Here is a 12,842-nt window from a genome sequence, read left to right as displayed (position 1 = left end):
AAGAATTGCCCACCTCAACGTCCTTTTTGTAGGATATGAACTCTCAAGTGAAGGGAAAATCCTGGCAGCCAACTTTTTAGAAAAGTGTGCGCTGCTCCAACCTCCAAAAACACTGAAAAACGTATAGTAGGTTCTAGGCTTTCTGAATTTCGGAAGAACATACATTCTGAAGTACGCAGAAAGGGTAAACCTCTCTACAAATTAATTAAACCTGATTTTAAAACAGTTAAATGGACACAAAAACAAAATGAAATTTTGCGTTGATTACAGACATGTTAGCAACGAAACATTTGCAAACACGCGTAAACGTATGCAACTTAGTGATCTGAATCATTCCAGGACAATGAGGATTCACATACTTAACTTTTAACGAAGGAGAAACAGTACCAATAGCTTACAAACCACACTTGTACACACAAGCAGAAATGAAATTCACTTCTACAGAAAAAATTCTGACAGCGGTTCAGACTGCTGTAGCAAAAGAGAGAGCCCTCACACAGGGTAGGTGCATTATGGTCGTTACACCTGTACCTGCCTTAGAGGCAGTGACAAAAGAGCATTCCGAATGCTCAAGCTTTACATCCGAGATGGATACAGTGGGTTAATTCTCTTGCTGCGACAGACGTTGATTACGTTTCTGATCCTTATTTGAAAACACAAGCATTTCTACAATACGAACAAGAACGTCCTCTGCCTACTGAAATTCTGCCTCTAGAGCAGTATGAATGTATAATTTATACTGACGGATCAGCTCAACCCGCAACGGAGGGTAAACAAGCCTATAGTGTAGCGTGCGAGATCGTTAAAGGTCGTTGGCGCAATGGCAAATTCCGACCAATGGTCACTGAAACTCAATCTCTAGGAGATTGTACAGCTCAGCGAGCTGAACTACAAGCATTCAAGATGGCGCTTGAGAATACGGACCGCAAATTCCCCACACCCATAGTGTGCGATTCGTATTATTGTGTTCAATCTTACAATGAATAGTTGCAAAACTGGATTCAAAATGGTTACAAAGATGCAAAAGGTGGCACGATCAAGCATAAGTTGCTTTGGGAACAAGTAGTTCAGTTACGGCAAGAACTACAAAACACGTTATACATACACTGAGTCATCAGCGTGATGGCGTTCACGTTGAAGGGAATTTATTGGCTGATAAAGGCGCAAAGGCAGCTGTGCAAATGGCTTCTGTAGATGCAATCACTTGTTCAAAAACAAAATAATGCTAGCTGTCAATGCTTCAAGCAAAGACAGTGAAAAACATTCCCTAAAGGGTTTACACTCAAATACTCATATATAACTGATGCGAACAATATTCCAATTGCTCGAATCCCTGGAGTGGGGGAAAGTGTAATTCCAAACATGGAACATAGATTAGGACTAATCTTAGCAGCACATGAAGGGCTTGCCTCTGCACATGCAGGTGTTTCTGCCACAGTAGCATTATTAAAACAGAGATACTGGTGGCCGCGCATGAGGAAATAAACCGGGAACTATGTTTTGGAATGTAAAATATGCCAAAAGATTAAAGTATCTACTGTGAAGCACAAGTTACTACTTGTGCAACGATATATCTGTATGAGACATTAGTTAGTGATAGATTCCTTACCTTAGAATATCCCCAGGCGTCAGACTGGATCCGGAAATTTTTGCGTAGCAATACCCCTGCGCGTCGGTAGGTGTCGTCTGCGGCTCCGCGTCCGTCGTCAGCGTCGTTAGCGCCGGAATGACGTCGGAGTACTTAGACACCGCCCATGTGCGCTGACGTCAGTTCTGATACACAGCTTTTCCGCGCCAGATACGCAGAGCCATGATAGAACCAACACTGGTGCCATGAAACTAGGGCCCTGAAAGGGGATGACCTAAACCCTAGATATCGGTTCGCAGAACGGGGAGGATGGGTGGGTCGGTAAGGAATCTATCACTAACTAATGTCTCTTACAGATATATCGTTACACAAGTAGTAACTTGAGCATCTGAAAGAGACACGTTAGTGATAGATTCCTTACCTTAGAATAGATACCCCAGTGATACCAACCCCGGTGGTGGGTCTGCGAAGCAATATCACACCAGAAAGTCCTGGAGGACGGAACGGCCAAAGAAGCCATCCCTCCGGACTTGACTGTCCAGGCAGTAGTGTCTTGCGAACGTGTGCAGCGAGGCCCACGTAGCTGCCTGGCAAATGTCCTGCAAGAGGACTCCTCGGCCCAGGGCAGTTGTTGTGGCCGTGGCACGAGTGGAATGAGCCCACAATCCAGCCGGGGGCTCCTTTTCGCCATGGAGTAACATGCCTGAATACACAAGATGATCCACCGCGAAATGGTCCTCTTGTGTACTGCCTTTCCCTTCTTCGCGCCCATGTAACCAACAAAGAGTTGGTCATCCACCCGGAACTGGTGTGTGCGATCTAGGTAATAGGAGAGCGCACGTTTTGGATACAGACGGTGGAGCCTCTCTTCCTCTTTCGAGGGATGTGGAGGCGGAAAGAAGGTGGGCAAAGTAATGGTCTGCCCAATGTGGAAGGCTGTGACAACCTTGGGCAGAAAAGAAGGTTGTGTACGCAACACCACCTTGTCCGGATGAACAGATAGGATAGGTGGGGTAGAAGAAAGAGCCTGGAGCTCACTTACCCTCCTGGCAGAGGTGATGGCGACCAGGAAAGCAGTCTTCAACGTGAGAAGACGGAGAGGACAGTTATGGAGCGGCTCAAAGGGAGCACGCATCAGATAAGTGAGAACAAGATTCAAGTCCCACTGGGGCATCACGAAGGGAACAGGAGGAAACATGTGTGTGATGCCCTTCAGAAATCTATTTACAATGGGGGACTTGAATAAGGAAGGCTGATCAGGAAGCCGCAAGAAGGCGGAAAGAGCAGAAAGGTACCCCTTAAGAGTGCCCAGAGCAGAGCCCTGCTGGGCAAGGGAAAGAAGGAAGAGCAGAACTTCAGAAAGGGGTGCAGAGAGAGGATCCACAGCCTTTGCTGTGCACCATGCCACAAATCTGTTCCACCTGCAGGCGTATACCGACTTTGTGGAGGCAAGTCAAATGGCCTCAACTGTCGCCGCTCAATCTCCAAGCTTGTAGGTGGAGACTGGATAGGTTCGGGTGCAGGACCGTCCCCTGCTGCTGCGACAGAAGGTCCTCCCGAAGAGGCAGACGAATCGGGGGATCGACTGACATGCTGAGTAGCTCGGGATACCAGTATCTTCGTGCCCAGTCCAGAGCCACAAGGATAACCTGGGCACGGTCGCGCCTGATCTTCTTCAGCACTCTGGGCAGAAGTGGTATAGGCTGAAAGGCGTACAATAGACCCAGGCGCGCAACACCCATTGGACTCACCGGGCTTCAGCCCCCCGTCACCCCCCCCCCCCATCGTGTGAGGCAGCCCGGGAGGAGACAGATCCCGGGCACACACAGAGCCGTAGCTGAACGTTTCACAGGTCTTTAAAAGACCATTTGAATGCTAATTAGGCCTTGCTGTTGTTTCAACCCTTGTTGGAGGCCCTGCAGCTCCACTCTGCTTAGTGATTAAAGGTTCAGCCCCCCCCCGAAATTTTTTCTTAGCCCCTCCCGAAATTAGGCTCTAGTTGCGCCTCTGAATAGACCGCAACTCCACTCGCGACGAAAAGCGTTTCCGAGCGAGCGCCGCCTTGGAAATTCCAACACGCAGAACTGATGACATTGCGCGTTCTCTTCTGTGGCGAATAGATCTAACCAAGGCTCTTCCCATTGCTGAAAGAGGCCTTGCGCCACGTCCGAGTTCAGACGCCATTCGTGATCCATCATGCACCGACGGCTGAGTTCGTCCGCCCTGGCATTCAGAGAACCTGCCAGGTGTTGAACCACCAGGGTCACGCCCTGATGTTCCAGCCACTACCAGAGGCGCAGAGCCCCCCCCCAGCGCCTTGAGACCCTACGGGTATGTAGCGCGCTTTATAAGTGTCACTGATTGATTGATTGATTGATTGGCATAGGGTCCACGACCCCACCCTGCCCTGTTTGTTGCAGTACCACATGGCAGTGGTGTTGTCGGTGAACACCTGCACTACACTCCCCCGGACAGAGGGGAGGAATGCCTTCAGTGCTAGACGAATCGCCCGCAGCTCCAAGAAGTTGATATGGAGCCGGGACTCTGCCGGAGACCAGAGGTCTCTGATCTCCGCCTCTCCCATGTGGCCTCCCCAGCCCTGGAGGGACGCGTCCGTCACAACCACGTGCTCCGGGTGGGGTAGGGAGAGGGATCTGCCACTGACCCAGTCGCAGTCCGTGAGCCATCACTGCAGTTGCCTCGCAGTGCCCTCCGAGATCAAGACATGATCGGACAGGTTGCCCTGATGCTGGGCCCACTGAAACTTCAGGTCCCACTGCAGAGCCCGCATCCACCACCGGGCGTGATGCACCAGAAGGATGCAGGAGGACATCAGCCCCAGAAGCCGCAGCGTCAACCTGACCGAGACTCGGGATAACGGCTGGAAGATTGGAATCAGAGCCTGTATATCCCGAACCCGCTGTTCGGGAGGGTAAACCCGAAACTGCGCCGAGTCGAGAACCGCTCCGATGAAGAGGAGCTTCTGAGAGGGGCACAGGTGCGACTTCGGCACATTGATGGAAAACCCCAGCAAATGCAAGAGGTCGGCCGTAGTCTGGAGGTGGCTGACGACTGTCTGGGGCGAGCCCGCCTTCAACAACCAGTCGTCGAGGTAGGGAAAGATTGACACCCCTTGCCTGCGCAGATGAGCTGTGACCACCGTCATCACCTTTGTGAACACCCGTGAGGCGCTGGTAAGGCCGAAGGGGAGCACTGTAAACTGAAAGTGCTCTTGGCCTACCGTGAACCGCAGGTAACGCCGGTGGGACGGCAGGACGGGGATGTGGAAATAAGCGTCCTGCAGGTCCAACGCTACCATCCAGTCTTCCGGGTCCAGGGCAGCCAGGACCTGAGCCAAAGTCAGCATCTTGAACTTCTCCTTCCGGGGGAAGCCGTTGACGTTCCGCAGGTCCAAGATAGGGCGTAGGCCCCCTTTGCCCTTTTCGGGTACCAGGAAGTAGTGGGAGTAACATCCACACCCTACTTCTGGCCCAGGAACGCGCTCGATGGCCCCCTTGGCCAAGAGGGCCGTGACTTCCTCTTGCAGAAGTTGCAAGTGATCCCCGACACGCGGTGGCATTGCGGTGGCATGGATGGAGGGGACGCCTCGAAGGGGAGGGAGTAGCCCCTTCGGACGATCTGCAGCACCCACCTGTCCGAAGTGACTGTGCGCCAGTGGGAGAGGTGATGGCGAACCCTCCCTCCCACAGGCGTCACATGGACCTGAAAACTCGGACTAAGAAGGTTTTGAGGCAGGCGCTGCTGAGGGAGGTGTGGACTGGCCTCGCCGTGGTCCCCTACCGCCGCCACGGTGGTTTCCACGTCCGCCAACGCGCTGTTGAACATTTTGCGCCGCGTGGCTGGCAGTACGTGGGGGGGGGCGCCCCTTCCGTGGCCACGAAAGGAGCGAAAGGCACCCGATTTCTGGCGTGGAGCCCTGAGGCCCAAGGACTTGGCCGTAGCCCTGGAGTCCTTAAAACGTTCCAGCGCATGGTCTGCCTTGTCGCCGAAGAGGCGACGGCCATCAAACGGCATGTCCAGGAGTGTGGCCTGGACATCGTCCGAAAAGTAGGCGGACCTCAACCAGGCGTGGCATCGAACCGCCACTGTCTTTGCCATCGCCCTGCCGAGTGAGTCCGTTGTATCCAGCCCACACCGGATAGAAAAACGTGCTGCATCTCGGCCCTCCGCAAGGGCTTGGCCGAGTTTAGCCTGGACCTCCTCCGGGCATTGTGGCAGCACTTCCGCAACCGTGTCCCACAGAGTGTGGGTGTAGCGGCCTAAGAGACAGGCGGTATTCACAGACCGCAGCCCTAAGCTAACAGACGAGAAAACCTTCTTCCCGAACTGTTCGTATCTCTTGGATTCCCTGTCGGGCGGGGCCGGCGGGAATGCGGTCTCGGAGTTGGAGGCCTGGATGACCAGACTCTCGAGGGTGGGGTGGGTGGACAAAAAGCATGGGTCGCCCGGGGCCGGGTGGTAGCGTCTTGCCACGTTCCTATCCACAGGCGGACCTGTGGCGGGCTTGGACCAAGTGCCCACAAGAATGTCACACAAGGCCTCAATGAATGGCAGCAGAGGCTCACTGGAGCTTGACTGCGGTTTGAGTACCTCTGTGAGGAGGTTAGTCCTCATGGCCGCGACGGGGAGCTTAAGGTTTAAGGCCTTAGCTGCCTTCGTCAACAGTACACTATATGTAGAGCCCGCCTCCGAAGCCACAGTCGGAGGGGAGCTAAATCCAGTGTCTGGCGAAGTGTCAAGACCACTGGCCTCCCCAAGCTCATATGTCCAGTCCTGTTGAAACTGGCAATCCAGTGCCAGAGGGTCCTCGGACCCCTCCCAATCTTCCTCGTCACCTGTGTCCTGTAAACCAGGATTAGTAGACAGGGACTCCTCGTGGAGATAAAAATCTCCAAACGCCGACGGAATCGGCGCCCAGCGGCGCCCTTCCGGCGCCTGAGTCGGACCGCAGGAAACATTGGGGACGACAACCACAGTGGGCGCCGGGGGCGACACCTGTGGGGACGGCGCCGGTGAGGTCGTAAGGTCGACCGGCGACGCCCCGGATCCGGAGCCGGATCCAGCGAGGTCCTGCGGCACCGAGACCGAACTCGCCGGCGGCGCCGGGGCCGAAGCACCCGATGGCGTCGGGGCCGAAGCACCTGACCCGTTAGGACCTCCAGACGGAACCGTTGGGCCTGAAGGCGCCACGGGAACCGACTGAGGCGGGAGGGCACTCCTGGCCATGAGGTACCGCTCGATCTCCTCCGGCGCCGGACCGTGCCCAGGGACTCGAAGGTGTGGGGCAGGCGGCGACGCTAGCGACTCCCGCAGAGCCGCGTGGGCGGTGTCGCCCGAGCCCCAGGCCGCATCGTGCGAGCGCCGGGGTGGGTCGGAGGACCGATGACGTCGATCCGTCCTCTCATGACTTTTACCTGAGGACTTGGAACCTGACGACTGGTGTCCACTCCCGGAGCTTCGATGACTCCGACCTCGCGACCTGTCCCTCAACCTCCCGTGGGACCGGAGGCCGACTGCCTCAGCTCGAGTCGTTTGCAGGACCGCTCCCGCCTAGCCTTCGATGTCAGGGCCCGGCAGTCGGGGCAGGTTCGATCGTCATGGTCGAGGCCTAAGCACTTCAGGCACCGGCGATGGGGGTCTGTGACCGACATCAGTCGATCGCACTTCGAGCAGGGCTTGAACCCGGGCATCCCTACTGGCACCGATAGAGTCGAAGACTCGACAAAAAAGAGTGATCAAAAGATCAAAAACTTCAGTCAAAAATTGACAGGGGGTAGAGCTTCTCCGGATCTGCACTAGCTGGCGCAGAAAAAAGAAGAACTGACGTCAGCGCGCATGGACGGCGTCCAAGTACTCCGACGACGTCATTCCGGCGCTAACGACGCCGACGACAGACGCGGAGCCGCAGACGACGCCTACCGACGCGCAGGGGTATTGCTACGCAAAAATTTCCGGATCCAGTCTGACGCCTGGGGATATTCTAAGGTAAGGAATCTATCACTAACGTGTCTCTTTCAGATACGTCCTGTGCAGACGCCCCTGCTGATTTCAGATAAACCATTAGCTAGCGTTTATCTGGACCACTGCGGTCCCTTACAGAGGGATGGTAACTATAAATAAATCCTGGTTGCAGTGGATTCGTGTTCAAGGTTCATTTGGATGTGGCCTTAGCGCTCGGCTGACGCTCGAACTGTTATAAAAGATTTGCGAGTCTTTATCGGCACATACGCAGTCAGCACGCTATATTCTGACCAGGGTCCTGCGTTTACCTCTCGAGCTTACAAAGAGGCCATGGCCAAATTGGGCGTTGCATTGCGGTACTCTAGTCCATTCCATTCCATTACTGCCGCCCCTTGCTGGTAAAAAGAAGAACAGGTTTGTGTCAATCGACCTAGTCAAACCACATCATGTGGCCGATCATAAGCAGTAGGCCAAGTGGACTCCGCAGTAGCAGACACCCAGCTCTGGCTATTATCCAAGAGGTTCAAACTGACATTTGAAGAATCTGCAGTACGAAATGAAGGACTAAGCGACAAAGCTATGGAACTTGTACCTCTTGAAACCCAAATAACAGTTTGTCAAGAAACGCCTGTCTACAATGAAGTAGTATCCGACTACACAAATGTAACAAGTGATCCTGCGGTTCCAGCTATTTCAACGAATCCTGACTGTCTCAGGCTATTTCATTAACTTTGATACGTTTTCCAAGGATCCCAGGGAGCCTGAAACACCAGCAAAAATAACTTTAAAAGAACAAGCGACAGACCTTTTTCATCACCTGGAAAAGATTAATCTGGTTTCATAATGGATTGAACTTTGGATTGTGTTGGGTGTATTTTTTCTTCTACTTTGGTTGACTCTGGTAATAACTTTGGGAATGCTGATAAATGGTAGATAAATCAAAATGGACACAGCAAGTAAGAACATTAACTTACTCCTCAAGCCACACAAATCATCCCATCGTGAACAAAGAGACTTGTCATCAGTGAACATCACAGCCGTTCCTATACCTCGGGCTATAGCTTGGGACAGATCTGATTATGACATTTTTGACCCGTCGGAGCTGTTGAAGATTCTACACCAGTTCAAGATTTTCTTGAATGACTTTGTTTCATCTAGTTCCATTTCTGATGATTGGGACTTCAAGACTGTTAATAATATGATGTCAGACTTAGAAATGTCTGCAGTGTTTACAAATCATGAATATTTAGAAGGTTCATCAGACTATTAACAAATGTAGTGTTATAATCATTATGGTCATCATTTCTTGCGCAGATCTGCAAATCCTAGAAATGTATTAATGTATAACCAATGGGAACAATGTCTTACGCCACCAAAGGGTAGCTCAAAAACATTTAATAGAACATTTCCGTACTTTTCAGAGTTCAATGTGTCAGATCCAGAATCATTTTACTTTAGAAATGTTAACAGAACAGGCATAAAATGTATGTTGACAAATACTAAGCAAATGTATTCTGCAGCCTTTTATGCTCAGCTGTTAAAACTAGGTTTCGACTTTTGGAAAAACAACATTGAGACAAAAACTGTCTGGGGCACAAAAGATTGGCAAGTGCAGGGGATAGAAGCTTTATTTAGAGCCTGTATCATCCCTGAGCAAATTATGTTTTGAATGACACTGTCCAACAGACGTCTTGTCTTGGGTTAGCCAAGATAAAAGACTTGAACAATCTGTCTATACCTACACCTACACCTGTTAGTGATAACACTTCAGAAGAAGAGGTCAACGTACATACTATTTTGCATCAGGACAGATCCAGATTGGAATAAATGGTTATTCTGGCCCACAGACAAAAACAACTGTCAAGATAGATTCCTGAACAAACCACTGGGATTCAAATTCACTAGGCCAGATCCAAGATATGTTCAGAGACAGCATCCAGGAATAGTAACAACATACAGTGTAGGGAAGCTATGCCTTGACTGGCTACAAAGATCTATTATTAAAGAAATAAAGCAACACTTATCTTTACTTAACGATTGCGCTGATCTTAGGGAATTCTTGCTAGGACCAAGAACACCGCATCATAAACATTTTATATATGCCGCTATCTATGCTGCTTATAATTAAGCATGGAAGATTCTGCAAGCAGAGACTGCAGAAATAATACGAGAAATTGATCGTATTATTTGGGAGAAAACTCTCTCTCTGGTTGACAATGGGTTAACGACTCTGTTGTCCTGAATATATTCTTTTGACAGCATTGTGTCTTCTGCCATAGACATCATGGAACAGGACTTGGTCAGGTTGCAACATGGTCCGTCGCAATTACGTTCTATCATGCTATTAGACTAAACGTTGCAAAACCATCATTTAGGCTATATGCCTTGGCGTTTAATCAATACTACGTCACTGTTTTCAGAATTCAATCTCACTGATAAAAAGATCAAATTGGCACAAAGAGGAGCAGACTATATGGTGCTGAGCATTGAAAAATTGGAAATATTGCCATGTACTGTTGCTGAAAAGCCAGCTACTGAATGGACATGGAACAATCACTCTGCCTGTCATAATTTTCCATTTTCAATGTTGCCTAAACACTATACCAGCAGGCACATATGAAAAATTGGGTAAAGAATACATCAAGACATCCTGGGAATTACCATACACGTACAGATGTTGGAGTGGGGGGCATGAAGTGTATATTAGCAGGAAAAACTGAAAACGCACTAAGTGGTTCTCTCCTATGTTAGGGTATAAACTTACACTGGGCCTGCGATGGTGCCTCTAACAATTTATCCTGCCACCTGCAAGGTTCACCAGCCGTGGTGATTAATCCAATTTTTGGACAACTTTTGAATGGGAGTTACCTTATGTTGAATTATCACAGCTGCTGTGGCATGTTGCCAGGAATACCATATCTAGTAACAATGTCAGCCAAGGTCACTTGCTGCATGGAAGTATTGTTTACTAAAACCAAGACAGACCGGGAGATGCAACTTGGCCTTCACTGAACATCTCTTCTATACGAATTGATACTTTAAGCTTAATGAAAACCATTCTGTTGCAAAAAACTGCCACTGACCTCGGCCAAAGAAACATATGATCTGCAAGTCGCAAGGACTTCTGCAGAGATACATGCCCTCTTAACTACAAATTGCCCTATACATTTCTCAGAAATGTTAAGTCGTATCTTAAACATGTCTGATACGAGCGGTAACATGTATTTAAGACCGTATTTTCTGGACTGTTAACACCTTTTGAAACAGTCCTAGGAATATTTCCGAACTTCGTGTACTCTGTGCTTGGCGGATTGCCTCTCATTTTGGGACTCGCTGCAGGGATACTATTTTTGCTCCTATTGCTGCGATATGGCAAGTCAATTCACCAGCGATACCCAGTTCTCCATGGAGACAACTCTACTGGCGATGAAGTGTTGTGAGCGCATCGTCCACATTTTGGGACTACCTCGTCTAAGAGAATTAAATACCATATGGTTTCTGTCAAATTTGGCAAGATTGCATATTACCTGTTCTACGCTGCCTGCTATGCGGAGAAGAATGCGTGTTAGACACATGTCTCACACTCCCATCAGACATGCCAACTGATGTTGATACTTTGCTTGAACCAGTAACAGCCCATGCACTGTGTTATCCCCAGCAGCTACCAATTCTGATGACGGCATTCATTGAGATCTCACAGACGCAAAATGCTATTGCTAGGGTACGAGAAATGACAGGCACACAGGTACCATCCGATTCGAACATTGCTAATGAGACCAATGCTGACGGCAATGCTTCAGATCTATGTGCGGTTGATCTTTGTAAGGAGGTAATCCAACATTCACCTACAATGGTAGACAAGTTTTTTACAGACTTAGAAGATTTGATGTTTTCTCCTAACACAAACACTGACTTTTGATTTGGCACACAGTGTACTGAGAGACTGAATTCGACCTTCAATTTTTCAAAACAAAGTTCTAACTTTGGGATTCTTTTTTCTACGATTAAATTGTTTCTTCCAAATTTGTATTTTTTGGCACAAAGTAATCTGCTGAAAGTAGAACTATTCATAGAGAACTAGAATTCTTTGAAAAACTTCCAGGGGCTATATTTGACCTTGTCCACATACACAACGGTTATTTGTAATCTGTGATAAAATGGTTTTGCCACCTTTTTCTTCTGTATTTACGAGCCATTTCATAAATGTAGATTTTCAAGATTCATTCAGATTGCATTTTTAAATATCAACTATAAGCTTCGAATGAAACATTGCTTTAAATGGGTACAGCACCAATGCTTTTATTTGTGTACAACCAGTTCCAATGCATTTTTATGTATTTTGGGTGGGTTTTAAGCACTTGTTGTACAGATAGTTTTTAGATACGTTTATACATGTTTAGAACTTAGTATTAATAGAAGTCGTACATAAGAAAGTGGAGTGGGTATTGTATGGCGTTTTAGATTCTGAATGAATTTTCCCGATTCATGCCCTTATATAGGTACAATTCACGTTGCCCTTTTATAGGCACAGAAATCAAGCCCATATTTAGGCACAGCCCATGCTACCCAAATACAGGCATGGCTACTTCCATCTGTTCACCAAACGTCACAACGATTTCTAGGAAAACCAGACTCTTAAGCAGAAGGGACTTCCCCCAGCCTGGATATTGATTTCTCCAAGACCTAATTTATTATGCATGAACATCTATTCCTTAGGGGTTCATTCATGACGTTCATATGCCCAACTTTACCTCAAACATGGCATTCCTAAACATCTTCAAGGTATAAATATACCTTCACTTGCTATGGCAGAGCACGGTGTGGTTCGGGGCAGTTCGACTACCTACTTGCCTGGCGCAGCTCGCTACAACAAGTGCCGAAGGAAGCTGACTCTCCAGCTGACGCACTGATCAGGAAGCTGCCCGCCTCTGATTAGAAATCCAGCTCCAGTGTTTCTGTCTCCCCTTGCGGGGTGTTGGGAAATCGAGTACCAAGACAGAGATACCAGACCTCCTTCATTCTAAGGTATGGAGCTGATTAGAACCTAGAGAAACCTTTGACAAATACTTGGCAAAAACTAAACCTATGCTAAAGACCACACTTACTTCTACCCTCGTACTAGACTTAGGTTAGGTACATCGGGGTAGGCGTATTTTAGAAGCAAAAGTTGAGTATTTTAGCCTGTGCTATTTATGTATGTATGTATTTTCATATGGAAACCATACAATGCTATTACAGTATTATTTTATATTACTGTTCACGTTGTACGCAT

The 12,842-nt window shown here is 48.9% G+C and overlaps 1 protein-coding gene across 2 annotated transcripts in view; it reads right to left on the bottom strand.

Moving 5' to 3' along the window:
* LOC147700362 (uncharacterized) overlaps positions 1-12,842 on the bottom strand; it is a 96,428-nt gene that overhangs the window by 44,739 nt on the left and 38,847 nt on the right. The window lies entirely within an intron of this gene.

The sequence above is a fragment of the Lissotriton vulgaris genome, chromosome 8, assembly GCF_964263255.1.
Source record: "Lissotriton vulgaris chromosome 8, aLisVul1.2, whole genome shotgun sequence".
Classification (NCBI taxonomy): Eukaryota; Metazoa; Chordata; class Amphibia; order Caudata; family Salamandridae; genus Lissotriton; species Lissotriton vulgaris.
Note: the sequence above shows the minus strand (reverse complement) of the source record. Positions and strands in the feature narration are given on the sequence as shown.